This window comes from Lonchura striata, chromosome 1, assembly GCF_050655825.1.
Source record: "Lonchura striata isolate lonStrDom1 chromosome 1, ASM5065582v1, whole genome shotgun sequence".
NCBI classification, from domain to species: domain Eukaryota; kingdom Metazoa; phylum Chordata; class Aves; order Passeriformes; family Estrildidae; genus Lonchura; species Lonchura striata.
The window spans coordinates 37,060,227-37,080,163 of record NC_140703.1 but is presented as its reverse complement, the minus strand read 5'-3'; the positions used below and the strand labels follow the sequence as shown (position 1 = coordinate 37,080,163).

Sequence of the window (19,937 nt, the reverse complement as noted above, 5' to 3'; positions counted from 1 at the left end):
AGGCAAGAATCTCAGTTTTTGTTGATAGCAAAACTACCATATCTGTAGCTATGCATCAACAGCATTTTTACACAATGTTTAATAAACAGAGGACTGAAAAGAATTTCTATAAAGGCCATATTCATTACAATGTTTATGCAATGCTGATCATCACATTTTACTGGGTTACTTGAGAGACTTTTTGTTTCTATTTTAATAACTACAATTTTTAAAAAGAATAAAAATCATGCATCACTTTTGGTGTGAAAGGAAATAAAGATCACCTTGTTCCAAAATCCCCTGCCATGGGCAGGGACACCTTCCACTAGGCCAGGTTCCTCAAAGGTGCATCCAACCTGGACTTGAACACTTTCAGGAATGGGGCATCTACAGCTTCCCTGAGCAACATGTCCCAGTGCCTCACCACCCTCACAGTGAAGAAATTTTTTTGAATTTTCTAAACCTGCCTTCTGACAGTTTGAAGACATTTCCCCTTGTTCTGTCAGTACACAGTGACAGACTTGCAAAATGTCCCTCTCCAGCCTTCTTCTAAACCACCTTTGCATATAAACCCACTACTTTTTTGTATAAGAGGTAACACTTTTTCACTCTCACCTGCAAGATTAAGTCTTTTTTAACATCAAGTATAAAACACAGCTAGTATAAAACCACTAGGCTAAGTCTTTCAGGGAAGTCTCAAAAGTCTGTTGCTATAAAGAATGACTAATAATAGTCAAAAAGCTCAGGGTATAACACTTTTCAGTATATAGTCTAAGGAAAGGGGACTTCTGGCTCTGCTTAAAAAGATTAATGCTGTCATACAGCAATATTTTTAAGAATTGAAGCTTATATTGATGCTGTCAGTCTGCAGGCATCTAGCTGTGTCAGCTAGGAGCAGAGTCCTTTGAGACATGGGAAAATACTGAGAATGGTTTCAGGCTTAAATTCTCTGAGTCACTCTGGAGGGTGCATTCCCACCTCAGTGAAGTAGGATGAACATATCTGAATATTCAGTTGAGCTTACACAGAGATAATTTTTACATTAAAAAAAATCTAGAGTAACTTCTTTTACAGTGTAATGGGCAGCTGTGGATTCCCCAGTATCAGCACCAAGCTCACCAGGAACAACCATAAGGCATTTTATGGGCAAGTCCACTGGAGCTGATGCACTTTGACCACAGTAAGCTTCTGTGTACATGCATTTGGTTCTGCAGACTTTTGAGAAATGTGTAGTACCTTAAACACAGATAGAAGAAATGCACACAGAGTAGTAAGCACATCCCTGCCAGAGAAAACATCAAAATCAAAAATACAGACTAAGGAGCACCTCTGTTGAGATCATAGGTGAAAGTTAGGTAAGGAGGAGCCAAGAGTGAGGTTCTGTTGCAAAATGGCCTTCATTCAAGATAAGAAGAATTGCTATGTATAAGGACAAGGATTATAACTGCTGTGCTGTAATCATTGATGATGAGACACCAGAACAACTGTATCATTTTGGGGCATTTTGTTTTAAGACAAGCACTCAAAAAGCCAAAGAAAATCTGCAGAAGAGGAATGTCACAACCCAGGCAAGACTGAAAACAGGGTATTACATAGATCCCTATGTAATAAGTGATCAGTTGTTTCCAACTGAGAGAGAAACCAGAGAAATCACTCCAAATTTGCTGCTATGAAAAAAACCTTTAAGTGCTATGGTGCTGAAACATGGAAATTCTCCAGTCCTTTCCATATCCTACAGGCTTTGACTGCATGAGATGTTTATTCCCTCATAATTTCAGCAACTTTAATTTGAAATCAGATGATTACTTAAGAAGCTAAAAGCAAAAGGCATATTCTTCTGTGCTAAGTTAAAATAAAATAAATACATACTTGCTTCCAAGGTAAAATTTTACAATGCCACTAGTGAATGTAGTGGTTGTAGAAATGTAATCCTCTTCATAAAAAACACCTTTTGAATAAACTCTACTCAAATGCAGGTAAGGTACCATTTAAAACAGAATTCTTCAAAAGCATCAAAATGTGAGCTATAAATGTGGCAACCCTAAAGGTGAGACTGAGTTTCCCAAACAGAGCTGTCTTAAGTCATCAGATGCATTATGGTATTGTTTTGTCTCCAGCTGCTTCTTCAAAGAGGAATGGGCTTATTTCTATAATTTCTGACAGCCATATGCACACCTCAGATCTTACAGGACATTTAAAATAGGACTATATGCCTATCTTAGACAGCTGAATCTCACCCCAAAAAGCCTTTTTTTTATTTAAAGGAAGTAATTTCTAACAGACATTGTTATTCACACAAACTGTTATTAAATGCCAATATATAGTTAAAAAAATTGGGGGGGGCTATTGCATAGAAAATCTAAATCACCTGCTCTTCAACTAAAAATAAAAAAATAAAATTCAAGTTTACTAAATTTTAAGACCTATGGTAAATCCAAAAATCCAAAATCCAATAAAAATTTTATACGAGACCTAGAGCCAAATGAGTTTCAGTGTTGAAATACAGCCCAACAAATATTACCTTCATAGAAGAACATCATGCAGTGCTATAAAGTCATTCATGCCAATAAAAAAATGAGTATCATAAAGTTTTCTGTTTAAAAATGTCTTCAAAAAGAGATCTCATTAAAATTTACATAGTTCCTGCTAATCAGATGTAGAGGCCATTGAAGTCCTGCTATGCAAAGTAACAGTAATAAAATATGAATATAGGGAGAAGAAATGTGCAAGGAAAATGGTGACAGTATTTCTAAATTTAGCCACAAAAAATTGTTGCACTGACAGGAACTTCACTATACTGAACGGTATCTGCAATCACAGTGCTAAGGTCAAGTCTGTTCCTCATGCCAGTGATATAACTACTACAGATGAATTACACAGAATTGAGCATGAGGGGATGAAATTCCATTGCTATTAAACTAAAAATTTGATTTATGTCAGACAATAATAGAAAAGCAAGTTTTAATGAAAAGCTCAAAAATATATAGGAGGCTACAAATTTCTTTTAAAATTTGAGTTATTCTTTTTATCAATTTACAACAGAATAATGAACAGCTGATAGCACATTGGAGACAAGTCCAAAAATACTTTTAAAACAGGCTTGTGAATGAAATTAAAATTCAGGAGCAGCAGATGGGTTTAACTGCTGTTAAATGTGGAGTGGTTTCCAAGAACATGTTGTATGTAATAATAAATAGCCAGAGACATATAGTTTCCCCAGCAGCTTAAATCCTGAGCATACAAGCTAAGTGAGGGCTTTCCAGCTTTGGCTCACTGCAACAGCCTTACATTTTTTACCCTTGTCTACAGCAGGAAAAATGCTTGTTATTAACAATGTGTGCCAGTGATGAGTGCAATTACAGCAGCACTGAGCACAGTTTCACAGGCAGGCAGGTTTAACATAGGCTTTCTGAAACAAGAATAGTTTTTGGCTCTGCTTGCAGGTTAATCACATTCAGCACCAGGGTATCCATTCTCACAGTGGATAATTACGCCAGTGTACCCAGTGCCTCAGTTTGTGCATATGTTTTACATAATAAACATGTTAGAAATTGCCTCCCCTTCCAATTCTTGATCTAAATGTGGGCAGTGGGATGATGTACTGCATCTAGGATTTCTGCAGTCATGCTCTACCTCCACATCTCATGCCCTCTTGGATTTAAGAAAAAGTGAAGTCCCAGAGGTCCAGGATAACAGGCAGCAACTTCTTTGTCTGTACTTCAACCAGTTCTGGATTCATCCCCTAATCCATCAAAAAGTGGCTTTATTAAGTGACAGTTATGATTAGGTTAAAGCTTCTACACTTGCTACCATGTATTATTATACTTGACTGACACAAATACTTGGGACACAGAATGAAACTGGAGCTTTGAAACTCAGTGATACACAGAGGCACAGACAAAGAAGAGTTCAAAAGAATCAGTGCAACTGGCAGAGGATAGAAATCTACATCGGGATCAAACTCAGGAGAAAATCACTGCCCCTGTCTCCTGCTAATCCAATTGCATCTGTAACAACAAAAGATTTGTGAGGAACTGTGGAAAAGAGCATCACTGGATTCAAGGAAGCCTCTGGAGTTCAGAGCAGACCTAGGCTATAATATACTTGTGTTCCTGCTTAGATGCACCAAGGATGATTCTGGTTAGCTATTCCATAATACCAGTATCTGCTTGATTCTGTCTTGGATGAACCGAAGGGAAGTGATTATTAGGGGAACAAATAATAGAAAAGAAAGGTGAGATACCAAATGAAAGAGCTATATTAGAAAAGAGATGTCAGGCCTTCATGTGGGTACCAATTATAAACTTACACTGTTGCTAACCTACAACTTTTCACTGCTGCTCTAGAAAATCATGATTTACATAATTTCATTGCAGAAAGTACCTCTTTTTCCAACTAGTTCTTTCCATAGGAAAAGAAAAATACTATTGAAAAACCACTTCTCTTTAATCCTAGGACTATACTTCATTCATGAAATGGATAAATTAAATTGGTCCACTGATGTGCATGTGACATTCAGGGACTACTTTCCCAGGGATCTTCTGAGAAATTTTTTGATCCCTTGTCTGATACCTACTGAGAGGCTTAGAAATGAAATTGCTCTATTGTTTGCAGACTTCAGCCATTAAAATAACAGTCCCCAGAGCATGCCTTTTATTCCAATCCAAATATAAATGGTCAGAAAACATAACATGTGTAAGGTAACATAATTTTGGTCACTAACAAGTATCCTTACTAGAGGTTGTTTGGCGATTTCCAGAGCATGGCTCCTGTCCAACACATCTCAACTGAAACATCCGTAGTGTTGCTGTCGAATGCAAACACAGTTGTTTTTTGTGCTCCCTGTTCAAGCTGCATCCTGTTCTGGTTGGTTGGACCTGCTTCAATGCTGCATCACTACTACTTCTGGATATGACTGGCTCACCCAAAAAAAGGAGGCTGAGGAACATGCTCAAGCCTGCACCCTCATCATCTTCACTGTTAGATGTTACATGAAGTCCTCACTGTTTTGTGCAATTCCAGCTGGCTCCTTCCAGGTAAAAACTTCTCTAAGAGGCAGACTTATGTAGTGCGGACATGAGTAAGCACCTTCCGTTCCACAGTGTAGACACAACCACTTTCTCCTACCAGAGGTGCACAATACCATTACCTTGAAGTACAAGTACCCAGGAATTCCAAATATATTATGTATTTTTCTTTTCCCATTTCTTTTCCCATGATTTTAGGGGTGGTTACTGGCAAGGCAAATGCATGTGTTGACAGGTTTCTTTTAATCAGAGCTAACAGCAACATTTTCTTCACTGGAGGCACACTGGAATTTGAAAGTGGTGACTGTGGAGCAACGGTTGTTCTGAAGGGGTTTTGTATGTTGTTTTGACCAGCCATTTAGCCAGGGAATTATGGGGATAAGAGATTACATGATTAGAACTAATCTTCATTGAAAAGTACTTAAACACACTCAGCAAACTATGGTCTGTTCTCAGCTATTACTCAGCCATTTGTACTACTACCACAGAAATGGATTATATACATGAGCTCCTCTTTCACAGAAGCATTTTCTGACATAGGATAATTATCAAGCACAAACATATGGGATTGTAGGGCTTTTCTTTGCCCTGAAAATATAAACAAATAAAGGCCTGGGTTTTTTTCTGGAGAGCTGGTTTTTTTTCTTTTTTCCAACAACCATCATGAGCCTCTTTTGCATATTATAAGATGGTGTATTCTGCAAGACATTAATCACCAATACCGAAGCAAATTCAATGTGTTTTGCACTTGCTCTCATGGGTTTGTCCCTCTAAGTGACCCATCATTTTATTATATTTTTTCTGTAACATTTTGGATATGATTGTAATGTTCAAATCCTATCTGCTCCAGATACATTTTCCAAAAGTGGTGATAAGTGTTAAATATGTGCCACTGCCAAATGTAGTCATTTTCCAGTGTCTTACCTTGTATCTGCTCTGGCAGCCTCTGTGCATGTCTCCTTTGAGACCAGACTGGTTACTAAATTCCAGTTATTAGGAAACAAATTTAGGCTTAGGAAAATTTTTTCTACTAAAGCTTTGTCAATTGCATGAATGATTATGTCCACAAACAGCAGCTTTCTTACAGATTTATATGCAGTTTGTGAGTCATAAATTTCACAAACAACAAAAAGGTTTTATTTGTGAAAAAGTGAGGATTTCCGAAAGCATCAGTTTGTGTTCAGTACTAGTTTAAATTAATTTCCCAGGAATAGGGGCATGAGATACTTGCATCCACAATCTAAAGTCTTCTTTATTACAGCCAATAGTTTGGTCCTTATCACCTGTACTGCCAAAGCCTTCTTCAGGCTTCACAGAGTAGAATAAGAGGATTGAAAGAAATTTAGCATTTCAATTCTGAACAAAAGAAGTGAAATAAGAACCTCTAATTCTCTCAGTTTCCCAAACTCTGTAGTAAGACTAAAACATAAATGTTCCTCTGTTGCTCTCCCCTCAAAGAAACCACGTGCATTGAGACACAGGTGTCAGCATGGATCAATGAGATGGAGTACCAGTACCCCCAAAAAGCAAATATATTGTAAACCAGAAATAGTTCAGCTTTGACCCACCACCCACTTTGTTCCAGAGAGCATCTGGTGACAGCTTGCTAATCTTTCTTGGTCCTACTGCCTATGAAGATATCACAGATGTGCTTCCTGGGAAAATATTTTGGTTGTCCAGCACAACTCAAATGATAACAATAAGAAAAAAATATTCCAGGGGTGGAAAAAGCATTAATGTAATGTTTTTTTAAAGTATCTATTGATATATCAAGCTCATAAAATTATCTAGCACAAATTTTGACTGGAACGTGTTTCTCTTCTTTTTGTTCTTACCAAAGCTAATAACTTTGTTTGCTCTGACAGTCCTTAGGAAAAGGATAATTTACTGAAATGTGTGAATGGGAGACTGGTTGGGCTCCACATGTCTCCTGATGCCTCTGGAGACTGTAACCATGCTCATCAGCTGTGATGATGGTGTTTGTGCTGTTCTAGTACCAGAGAAACCTGTCTGGCCCTCAGCTGTCACTGCAGAAAGTCATGGCTTTCCTAGAGGTATGGTGATATATCAATCACAGACATACCGGGGGATGTATGGGATGCCGTTTAAAATGGCAATAAATGTCTATGTCTTGGCAGGTTTATCCCTAGAGGATATTTTTCCAACCTCCACTCTGCTTCCTCCATTTTAGGGGTCATCTTGATGAAGAAAAGGATGTCCCATATTTTCCACTAGTAAAAGAAATAAATTGTCTTCAGTACCATTTCGAGAGTCTTCCCATATGCTGATCATCCAACTAGTTCAATGCTTGTTTAGTGTGGGGATTCCTTACTCAGCTCTGCTCTTCAGAGACCCCTCTCCCTGTTTAGCTTTTACACTCTGATGTGTCCACGCCTTTATAACTGCAGTAAGTGCAGCACTGAATCCCGTTAATACCACTAGTAAATTTACTATCCAGTATTCAAAGCTAGCAGTGAAAACAACTATTTTTGGTAACGTAATAGCGTGTGTACCATGTCCAACTTCATAACTGAGCCATTTACTTCCAGTTCAATAGTGTATTTATCTCCAAATGAACTGCTGCTCATTGTTCCTGTGAGGATTAATCTGAGCAACACACATTGTGGCTCTTGCCAACATTTGCAAAGTGATATAATCCATCCTCCTTCTCACATCTTTCCTTTAGTGACACCCAGTGGGTTGGCTTCTGTTAACTAACTCTGCTCCTCAAACTCTGCATGCATTTTGCTGCAGTCAGAGCTGTGATTCCATACAAACATCTTTTCCTTACAGTGTGAAGGATCTCAATTAGGACATTATTGTCAACCCACTACTCTGAGTCTGAATTTGGTTCTTCCTTTTGTTTATCAAATTCTTACATCTTTCCTTTCAGAATTCTAAGTGATGTTCCTGAGCTTTGTTTACCCTCCCTGTCACAAGAGCGGTGTAGGGATGTGACTTGGGCACGCTCAATCCCTCCTCCACTATTTTGTGCCACAGGGAAGCTAAGTAGGCTTGATGTGCTCTTGGAAGATCTCCAGCTGAATGACTGGCAGAAAACAAAGGCGGGGTGTCCGTAACACAGAAGACGGAGTCAGCGCGTGTTTGTGGCGCACGCTGAGCACTGGCCCCGAGGGGAGCACAGCAGAGCACACCCGTGTCTCCGTGTGCCAGCGGGATCTCTCACCAGAGACTCAACCCCCAGAAACATCACTCACAGCTTCCACAGCCTTTAGTATCTCTGAATATAAGTCACTTCCATACTCCATGCTTATTATTATTCTTGTTCCACATCCTTCTTTGCTTCAGTTTTATGGTCTTTTTGGCTGGGACCACAAAAATTATCGAAGATACTGAGGATTTCAACCCAGCAATTGTTAGAAAAGGATCTGCACTTTACTGGCATTCACAGCTTGCAAAACTAGAGTGGTGTCACTTTCGTTATCCTCCACCTTCCTGGAGAATTCTAGCCTTGGTGAGGCAGGCTTTGAAGTGTTTCACTCTCCTCCTCCGTGTATTTTTCTCTACTCCTTCGCTGAATCCTGTTCAGCAATCCCTTTATTCTGACAGCACTTGCAAGAAGGGCTCTTTTATGCCTGGTTTCATCTAGCTGGGAATAACCACAGAAACCTGATGTCACCTCCCCTGACACAGATACTGTCTCACTGACATGAGCACAGAGGTATCCACTGATTCTACGAGAGGACTAATCTAAAAAAGGTTTGTCATTAGGCTTATTGCAAATATATCCCACCTGATATTAAGGTTTAATTTCAAACCTGTTCTCCTAAAAAATTACAGGAAATTTAACTACAAACAAAAGTAATTGTGATGAAAGACATCTGGGGATTATAATTGTGCTGTATTTTCAAGTGCCTTCAGGGGCATAAATATACATTTTTGCTTTTGTGCTACATCCAAGGAAATAAAAATACCAGTTCAGAATTGTGTTGGCAGGAAATCTCTATGCTTTTTAATTTTGGCAGGATGCTAAGTATTAGAGGCTAAATATTATTTGACCTCATGACTTACAGGAAAACAATGTGTACTTAAAGCACAGAAATAATTGCTCTACTTCAGTATGTCCAGCTTTCCTATATTTAAAGGCAATTCACTATCCAAAGACATTTCCTAATTGAATTGTTCTAACATTTAATCCCACACCCCCAATGACAATATGATAGAATTTTTCTGAGGTTTCTTGCTTCATATTTCTCCACTCTTTAGAGGAATTCTTAGTGAGTTAATACTTACATCTGCTTTATATACTCAGAGCTCTTCAACGTAATGAATGCTAATTTCTGTCCTTAGGTTTATATCTTGGGGACTTTAGAAACTTGCAAATCTTTCTTTTATTCTGTGTGTCTGCTCAGAATATATTTATACATATATTATGCTTATACTATGTATGTATAATGTCTCTTTTTTTCTTTACACAGCAGTTCATATTCAGTAGATGCAAGGATGTATTTATTTGTATAGGAAAAGTTTTACACCTTCAGTTCTTCCTATAAAGGATTAATACTTTCTGAGCCACCACCCTGAAGAATTATGTCACTGAAAATAAAGCTAAACGAAGAAAAATAATAAGCCATAGTTTTGAAGAGTACTTTACATAATACTTGTAAAGTTCACTACCAGGAATGGAATGCCTTTGACGGAATCTCATGATAGCCATAAAAATGAATAGTACCCTATAATGCCTTCACCTCCCTCCCCTGATCATCAGGCCAACTTGCTCTGTAAGAGAGTGATGGCTGATAGGGACATTTTGGAAAAACTGAACAGGGGTGAGGCAGGAGAAGGAAATGAAGAGACTAAGAGACTGTTTCATGGGAATGATTCCTGAAAATGCCATTCCCTCCAGTGATATTGTAGGGCATCACTTGACAGTAACTCCAGGTCAGGACATCATGAGGGCAATTCTGCTACATCACCAGATCCCTGCACCCTCCATAATCCTTGATGGATAGGCAAACAATATCTAACCTTCTTGAAAACAACTTTATGGGTGCAATTAGCTCTGCAGCGTTAAGTGTTAGCATCAGAGTGCAATGTGTAACCAAATGTTTGATACTAGTGAGCTCACTTTAAAAAAATGGATGCCAATTTCATCTTACTCACTCTTCAGATTCATGGCTGCAGGACGGCTGTCACAATCGCAGCTAAATTTGAGCAGTGATAGATCACATTTATGACAAGGTTCAGGCATTATGTTTTAGCAGGAATACTTATCAGACCAGACAGAAATTTAACATTTCCTTTATGTTTTAACACTGCACTAGAGAAAAATCAAAAATAAATCACTTTTAAGATGATATCTCTGGTCTGATTAACACCTTCCTGACCAGCAAGTCCTAAAACACTCTGACCAGGACAATGCATGTTCCTATTTTACACAAACATACACACATAGTGCATACAGGCAACTGAGTTAAGGTTGCCATGGGAATTTTACCACCAGATTTTTTGGGTTTGTACAATCAAAATAACACAAGTACATTGTCATAATGATTCCATTTTGTCTTGTAATTAAGTATGTTCACATTTTCTTTGGGCAGGAATTCTATTTATCTGATGGGTACAGCCCAATGTGATAATTTTATTCAACATTTCCAAAAGTTGGTTGTCTAAGCAGGGGATATTTTAAACTTGCGTCACTGTGCAGAAATGGCTACAGTGTAGTAAGGAAAACACTGCATCAATGTTAAACCAGGTGGTTCAGCTGCTGGTAAGGTAACCTCCATGGCAGCGATAAACGCAGCACAAACTCTGCCATTGAACTGCAGGCTGTGCCAGCCCTGGCATAGGCTGATGCTGAGGTATAGAAAGAAGCAGAACACTTCTGTGACCTGACTCCTCCCCTCCAGCAGTTGCCATCACCCCACATATATTTATTAATCCACGATGGAGAGCACAAGCAGTCCCCAGCCTTGCTCACCATGGTTGCCCTCAAACTCATTTCTTGGTTCATCTCTTTTCTTCTCCTATGCTCTTTCAGGTCAAGTCCCAACTTCTCCTGGATGTTCTGAAAACTTGAGTTAGCTCTGAGCATAGGAATACACTCAGATTCCTTGCTCTAAACTTAGGCTCTGTGTTTTCAGAAGAGCTGACCTACAAACCTCATTGATATTAACAAGTGAAAGTGCAGCAAATAGCCTTTGTCAACTAGTTGTCCGGACGAGGGCTTTTGTCTCTTACAGAAGTTGCATGAAGTTATCAGAAAAGAAGAATGGTCATTGGAGACCTTTGCCTTTTCAGTAAGGGAACACTCAACTATTTGTGCTATCAACCTTCAGAGCAAGACATCCTATTTAAATAAGCAGCAGCCCTTCCTCCCTATTTGAGCATGTTGCTTTCTCGAGAGAGCTGGACCTTGCCATAGGCTGTTTGCAAAGCAGAGGATACTCACACTGATTATGGAGAGATCATTATTGATCTAATTGCAGTCATGGGCCACTGCTGACCCCAAGAACATGAGCTTCAAAGCCTGAGTTTGATATACACATACAGAGAATGCTGTCAGTGCTGAAGACATGGAAAATGGGCTTTCTGAACAGCCAGCTAATTTACTGAAGGGGAAAGGAACTAAAAACATTCAAGTTTTTGGCACTGAAATTAAATGAGACCCTACCATATATATGTCCATATTGAGAAAGGAATTCAGTAAAAATATTCAGTGTAAGTCTCCTCCCTAAAGGAATAGCACTTAATATATGTTAAAATATAATTGTATAATTGGAACTCAAGTGTTTGGGTTATGTAAAAGGTGCTGTAGGCGTATCAGCTTAGACAGAGGTAATTAGATCTTGTATATTAACATTTTTCCCTTAAAGTGATAATCAGCAATACTTTTAGTAGTGGATATGCTCAAGCCTAGAAGCTTGGTGAGAAAAGGTACCTCCTTTAGCCCTCTGTTTGCTTTGTTCCTGCCTCTGTCACTGACTGGACTGAAAGAATATTTCTGCAGTTGAGTACTTGCTTAATACAATCCCATATGGGTGCCCACACAATGGCAATACTGCTGCAGATTTTGGTGAAATCAACATAAAACTGAATCACCTGAAAGCATCAATCATGGTGCCAAAATAGGACTAGGTAGTGGCATTAAATAATACAATATTGCAATATGGCTGTAGATTTAGTGATGGGTCATACACTGAAGCCTATGGCAGAGCCAGGAATAGAAGAAATCAGAGCTCTATTGTCTCCTTGAGTCAAGGGTTAACATTTTATGGAGATAAGAGTAAACAGCCACACATCACTGCTTAGCTCAGTCAGCCTGAAGGATACAACAAATATCGTTTTACTCACAGGAGGCTGAATGACAATCAATGACACTACAGCTTTGGAGTATCCAATTGGAGCCCTTGAAAAATCAAGTGGGTGCACAGGAAGATAGGCTACTATGCCATAATAGATGAAGATAGGACCATGTTATGAATTTCTTGGATTTTCAACTACACTGTAAAATTTTCTAGAGGAAAGGAACTTCTTATTTTGAAAACAGAACATTGCATCTTTAGAAAGTGGAACAGCAGAGCACAAATTGAAGCTGTTTTTGGTTTTTTAGAATTTTTCTTTTCAAGATAAAAGAAGAAATGTACATTTCCAAGATAAAAGAACAAACATACAGTTCCTCAAGCCAGGAAAACTAAACACAGACAAACCACCCACACACAAGGACTACTCCAGGTATTTTCTAATTTCATTGCTGTTATCCATGCTTGTCTTTCATATATACAAGAAAAAAATTCCAGGAAAGAAATTCCAAGAAGAAAGCCCAGACCTAAAGCTTCTCATTAAGAAGTTCATATCAAACTTTGGAACCCAATGAAAATCTCAACTGAATTCAAGAGAAGGTTAATCCAAACTAAAAATATTTTCCCGGTTTCATATTTCTCCCCTCATGCCTGCTGAAGACCTCCCAATCAGTACTCTATACTACTCATATGAGGCTTTCAGAAGAGTTTGAAGAACAGTACAGATATCTTGTTTCTAGGTAAGCCAAAGCCTCTCTTGGTACCTGAAGGGTTTTGGCTTTGTTCCTAAAGTCTCAAAAGATCAGGACTTGTAGATTGAAATAGCTGGGTAGCCTAAACAGAGATCTCTCTTCAATGCATTGAGGCAAGAAGAAGGAAAGAATTGTCACCAAGACCCATGGGACAAGCTCCCTAGTCTTCTCTTATTTTGACCCACACAATGTATACGACAGATGTAAGCAGCCCATTTCCAGAGGCTTTCCCAGCACAAATATCGAACAGCTCAATATAATTTTTCCCTAAGTCTACTGACTAGAAGATCTCAATGCACTTACAAAGGATTTTCTTAAATGCAGATATTTGGAACAAAAAAATACACAGCAACAGTTACAGTGCTCCTTAAAATAATTTCCAGCCGTTTCCACTTGCCAGTTTTCCAAAGTGAATCAGTTCTGAAGTGTGTTTTCCTTTGTGGGATTGCACCTGAACCTGACCTGTGTAGACAGCAGCTGAGCACGACAGTGCACTTCGGAGCAGGGAATAGCAGCAAGTCAATGTGTCTCTAAGCAGTCTGCGCCCTCCTTAGGGGTCAAGTGGTAACTCAGAGCAAGCTGCTAAATGGTTGTTTGTATAATCTCTGCAGGCAAGCAGAGTGGGGTATCTACAGCCAAAAAAGGGATGAAAACAGCTGCAGTTGATAACAAACACTGCCAGAAGGTCACCACCACCTGGAGGGTGGTTGTTTCAAAACAAAAAGCTGTCAAGCTCAGGCATCTCTGCTCATATTTAGAGTGCTTAATTATAGCTCATATTTTTAGTGTTAGTGAAAACACATTGAAAATAAAAATAAAGTGCTTTGCTCTTCTTTTGGGATCTCACCTGTTAAACCATAAATATGAACCTCTAAGGTCTTCTTTTGGAAGTGGCACTGTAACTTTAAGTATCACTAGATAATCATGCATCGGACATAAAATTATTCTACTTGCACATCATAGGTTCAAGCATGGTATTATAAAGGGGAGAAATTCACTTCATTTTCAAAAGTTCACACAGAAAATGTAACTTGAAGAGTTACATGTTCAAAAAGCATTCAGCTCTTTCCAGTTCTCAGCACCTTCTCTTTTGTCCTGCTACAGCTCCATTATTTTCTTATTCTTTGCAGTACACAGCAGTCTTTTTGAATGAAAAGAAACCCTCCCGTATTAGTCACAACATGAAAATGAATTTTGCTTTGCAGCTGGTGAATGAAGATTATCAGAACTTTTATTCACATGCAGAAGATAATATAATACCTAAGGAACACCAATGAAATGCTGTGTTTACTCTAATTTATCAGTTTTGCAAGCTGTGAGTTGAATTCAAAAGAGCTACCTAATTCATGACTGCAGTATTCCTGTGTGGTAAATGTTGTGTCCTAAATTCAACTAAAATCCAACAGATACAAAGGGACCACATGTAGTGCTATGCTTAATACTCATTTGATGCTTTGTAGAGCTATTTTATGATAGAAAAAGCAAGAGAAGACAGGGTCTTGTGCCACTTAAAAAGACATCAATATGTTCAGACCAAATAACCACATTTCTTTAGATACCAAGTCTGAGGTCTGAGAAAAGCAACTCAATAAAAAGTCCTAACCATAATTTCTGCAGCTAAACTCCATGAAGGAATTGATCTTATTAAGTGCTGTGCCTTGGTCTTTAAATCCGTTATTCACAAGGTTTAGCCAAATCTGGAATTACTAACATGGAGGTATTTCACTACAGTATCAGTCTGTGTCTCTGAATCAGCTTCTCATCATCTAACTCAAAGAATAAATTGTGCAGGAAAATAAAAGCAGAATCTGGTCCCTCTTCTTGCCTTATTTTAATTTTAGTTGCAATTAATTCAAGGACTTAAAGCCTTCTTAATAAAGAATGCTTAAAATACATTAACTAGATTTAACTTATTAGGGTTTTGGCAAAAAGTCATATTATTTACTGCAGTATTCAAAGACCTGTTTGACTTCTAACTCTTGCATAAGAACTTTCAGGGATGTGACAACATGAATTTTCTATATAAGGCAAATAGACTCTGCATCACAAACATTTTTGACACTTTCAAATGCAGTTTACAGCCTTAAACAGACATTCCGCTTCTCCCACCCACCATCAGCCAAGGCCTATAGTCACCAAAGTTTCAGAATTAAGAGTGGGAGTATTACTAATCTACCAAGTAAGTGCAGAGTTCAGTGGCCTGTTTGTTTGTATGTGCATATATCTAACAGGTTATGGACACATATCCCTGTTCCTATCTGTGATTCTCTCTCGGAGAGTGCTCCTATCTGTCCTACCCAAATCAACCACATGAACTGACCTGGGGTCTAACAGTGAATTTTAAGTGAGAGCCAGGAACAGCAGAGAAAGCATATACATATGGGAGAAGTAAAGTAAAGCACAGGAGAAATAAGGCATAGCTTGAATAAAGGAAGCACAAGAGAAAAAGAAATTCTGCATGGGCAGATCCCTAGGAGGTACTTAAATCCTGTCAAAAGCCAAGGGGACTGGCACCTAATTATCTCAAGGATCTTGAACCCTAGAGTCTCACAAACTCCTCCTGAACTTATTTAGAAATGGAGGCATAAAAGGTGATGCCCTACCCCTGTGACAGAAGTACATCTACCATCCTGGCCCCTGGCAACACTCCCAGCTTTAATCAGCAGAGGTCAAATCCACTTCCTACGCATCTTAATTAGATCAATGAAAGACAGGGAGCAACATTCAGAACTTTCAACTTCCTTTCCCTAGTTTTAAACTCTGGATTGTGCTTCCCATATTTCCTTCCATTTTAGCTGCAGTGATATTTCACCAGGCATTACTTTAAACCCAAACCATTTATTCTGCAAAGAGAGGCGTCCAGCTGCATGCAAAATCACCTCTCATTTCTCCTGCTTTCAGTGAAATTTGGATGAGGTCATTTATAGAGGTTCTTTCCAATCAACATTTCTAAGATTCTGTGATTACTTTTATGTTTTCTTATAATGTGAGATGACCCATTCCTATCTGGGCTCCTTTCTTTAATGAATAACTGAAGACAGTAGAAGAAAACTCATCAGACTACAGGACAACTAATTCTCATCTAATAACAGAAACTTTATTAAGTCATGGAGCCCTATGCTGTCCCTCCTAGTGAATAAAAACACTCAAGAAACAGTGGTGTTTGCATGCAGAATGTGGATTAGTTTGAGAGCATCTCCATTTCTCTGGCTCAGCACGCAAAGTTTTTCTTCCGATTGCACAGGAAAGTAGTAGGTGTTAATGCAAAAAGTGGTGCAATCTAGTACCAGTAAGAGTTCTACATTAGATCCACTCATATTAGGCAATTGTAGACAGTAAATTTTTAGGAAGCTGCCTCCAGTACAAGGAGGTTCAAATCCAGCTCTCTGAGAAAGATGCTGCTCCCCTGTCCCTGCAACTGTACCTGACATGAGGAAGCAATCCTGAAGGCCCTGCAACAAAAACACTTTCAATGCAAAACCTCTTGCTTCATAGCAAGATCTTGCAATCCTCTGAAAGTTTATCTTATAGGCTCTATTCCCCCTCTGTCTCCTCACTTCCAACACCTTTACAGGGCTGTGATCTTCAAGCACTGAAAAGACATAACCTTAATGCTGAAAAACTAAAGACCTGCATGTCTGGAACTCACGTGGGGGCTGATGCATATAGTAAAGAGTGCAAAACACCAGGGCTTTGAGGAGGTGGTGCAACAGTCTCCTCTCTAATACGTACATACACACAAAATTAGACCCACAAGTGCATTTTCTAGGTCAACTTCTTCTCCCTCCTCTGCTCTCACCTCCTCCCTTGAGTTTTCATAATTGTTCTGGGAAGGAATACATGTTTCAAAATGTATTACCAAATTTTACCTTATGAAAACATATTGTCCTGGTTATTTTATATCCCAAACTACCTTGTATGAAATATTAGTCCTCAGTTAATTTTACCAGTGTAAAATGGTCTATGCCATCTTATGCTGCCAAGTGTTTAGTTCCTACAGAGCCAATTTATTATCTTTCTTAAGCTAAGTACCAGGAATCTGAGCACAAAGACTGACACAGATAAGGGAAAGAAACAAGCAGGAAAAGTATATTTTATAGGTACAGTGAGCAACATTCAGAACTTTCAACTTCTGAACTTTCCAAAACTGCTACAAGAACACTGAAAAGACCTTCCCTCACAGCTCTGCAGATTGTTGTGTCTTGAATTTTATGTAGCTCTACAGCACTTTCCTTAATTTATTGTAGACTGCAGAACCTGGGATATAATACGCAGTTTGAGAGCCACATGGTCCTCTGAACTGGGCTGAATGGCCCCCCTAGTGATCAGCCTAACCACAATTCCAGAATACTAACAAGATTTGCATGATGCAGTTACTGATTTGCCTCCTTGAAACAGGTGTATGTTCACCTGCTTTTCATCTTCCTTCCTTGGGTACCATCATTCTGTAACTATTTTTAAATAATCTTTGCAAAATAACTCAACTGGAGTTCTGGAAATTGCTTCTTCCCTTCAGCAATTTTATATAATAAATTAGATGATAGTAGCACTATCTTGGATGGGTGGAGATAAGAGTCTGTCAGCACTTACTTTTCAAATCCACTTTTGCAGGGACTTACAATTCATCTACCACAATGCGATATAAGGAAAAGGGGGATGTGAAACCTCAGACCTGGAGGAAGAACCTAAAAAAATGGATGAATAATAGCATTTCAAGGTATACCTGAAACAAATAGTGTGGAAAGAGGAACACAAAGAAATAAAAGGAGATACTTTATTTTCACTAATTTAATTCCATTTTCACTTATATCCTCCCTGTCATTGCCTAACCATGGCTTTATGTAGGTCCTTAAACAATTGTAGTTACACGGTTCATTTCAGTGCTGTTTACACACAATAACTATTAATTCTCAACATTCCTCTGAGGCAGGTATTATCAACTTGATTTTCTAGAAAGAGATACAAGGCACAATTCTCCTCAGGCCACAACAGGAATCCTATGTGAGAGCCAGGAATAGAAATAAGGAGTTCCCATTCCCTGTCCTAAATCAAGGTCACAGAACTGTCTCTGGCATAGGCAATTTTCTCAATGTTTTATGGAGGTGACTATCCTGCTATGGAACTATATTTTACACAGACTGGGATTTCCCTGGGATGTGTACAAAATTCAAGTCATCTCACTTCCAGCTGACAGTATCTCTGGTAATTAGAGTAAGGGTCAGGACAAACACAGTTTAACAATATACTGTTCACAGGGCATTGTTATAAGCCTTACAAGGTCATAGGCAAGAGTGCATTACTCATTTTTTAATCTATGAATCCTTTTAATTCTCTGAATTTAAACTCATCTCTTAATTGAAGCACATGTGGCTGGTAAAGGTTAAGTGGTTAAGTAGCTAAGATGGGAAATATTCGAGGGTGGAGCACCTCTCTGCTGGACACAGTCTCTGAGTTCAGCATAAGTATCTCACAGCTTTGGGCTCAGACCTCTAACCCAGCATACCTGGGTATACTTCAGGCGGACTGTTGCATGTGCAGTGGTTGCAGATCCAGATGAACCCAGCCTGAGAGAGCTGTTATGGTTAGATTAAATATGAACTTTTGGTTACATTTTTCAAGATCAGAGTGGTGGAACCATTCTTGAGACTTTATGCTACATCAACTATGCTAAATGCACCAGTTTCTCAGTATGACCCTTGGTTCTCAGGCCAAGCGGTTGGGACAGGCCCACATGCATGTTGCTACTAAAGTAGCATCTTTAATAAATGAACACAAAATGTATTTCACGCTCAAATATCTCCAAAAGGCAAAGGGCAGGGGTGGGAGGTGTTTGAAGATAGAGGGAAGAGGTTTGGCTGTAGGCTGCAAGTAATCTTCCCTGATGCAGTCTCATCCATACTCCCTCTTGGAAGATGTTTCTGAAGTGATCAATCCTTCAAGCCACATCTACAAACTGTCTTGGAAGAGCTTAAGATCATCATAAAAATTCAGGCCACAGAAATATCTAACAATTTTTCAATATGGAAAGTCAGGAATTGAGTACTTGAGTATAACCATTAGTCCTCTTTTACTTAGAAATATAGGTATATTCTAAATATTTGCAGGTGGTCCAAGGTCTGAAGTTACAAGCCTGTTTCCATGGGGGATAAGCTAATATCCTGCAAGTAAGTGATGTGTCTACATTCCTTCTCAGGCAACTATGTGTTGGCACAGACTCTTTACCACATCAGGCACATCTACAGAGCATCCAGGTGATTCACTGTGTGGACTTTGGTGCTGACACCACCTTATGACTTTCTGAACATTCACATTTAGCATATTTCATCTTAATTACACTGAAGAGCTGTCAGCATCTCCTAAATGAAATCTCCCCAAAATTATCTGTCAGGATTCTCAGAATCAAGGTTTCTGCGATGTCAGCTTAAGGAAATTAAAAACTGTCCTGTTTACCAAGAGTCAGTCTCCCATAATATCTGCTTTTCTGGCTTGATGGGGATCATTTGAGTAGCTAAAGGGTGCAATTCCTCATTGAAGTTCGGTGAAGATTTTTACTTCCCAATGATACTTTCAGAACACTCAAGAGCCAAGTGAATCAAAAGAATAGCTCAAACTGCCTAAATACTTCATCAGATCATTCTGTGCCATCTCTTCTGGGATTACAGATCATTAACTTCTACAGGGAGTCAGAGGAATTCCCATCAGTAATCTTTCTTCTCATTGAGGTTTCCATTACATTCAGCACAACCCCCAGCTAGGCTTTCTTGAAAAATTCTGTCCTTCATGTTTATTAATACTGTATCAAATGTTTAAATCTGAAGGAAGCACAAGCAGAAAAGTGAAAGCAATAAATATATATATTTTAATAATGAGAATATTTCTGACAGCTACACTGGAAACATAAAAGCTACTTTTCAAGA

General features: G+C 38.7%; 1 protein-coding gene across 14 annotated transcripts in view; it reads right to left on the bottom strand.

Annotated features, from left to right (window-relative positions):
- DLG2 (discs large MAGUK scaffold protein 2) overlaps positions 1–19,937 on the bottom strand; it is a 982,636-nt gene that overhangs the window by 590,139 nt on the left and 372,560 nt on the right. The gene's annotated exons all lie outside the window — the stretch shown is intronic.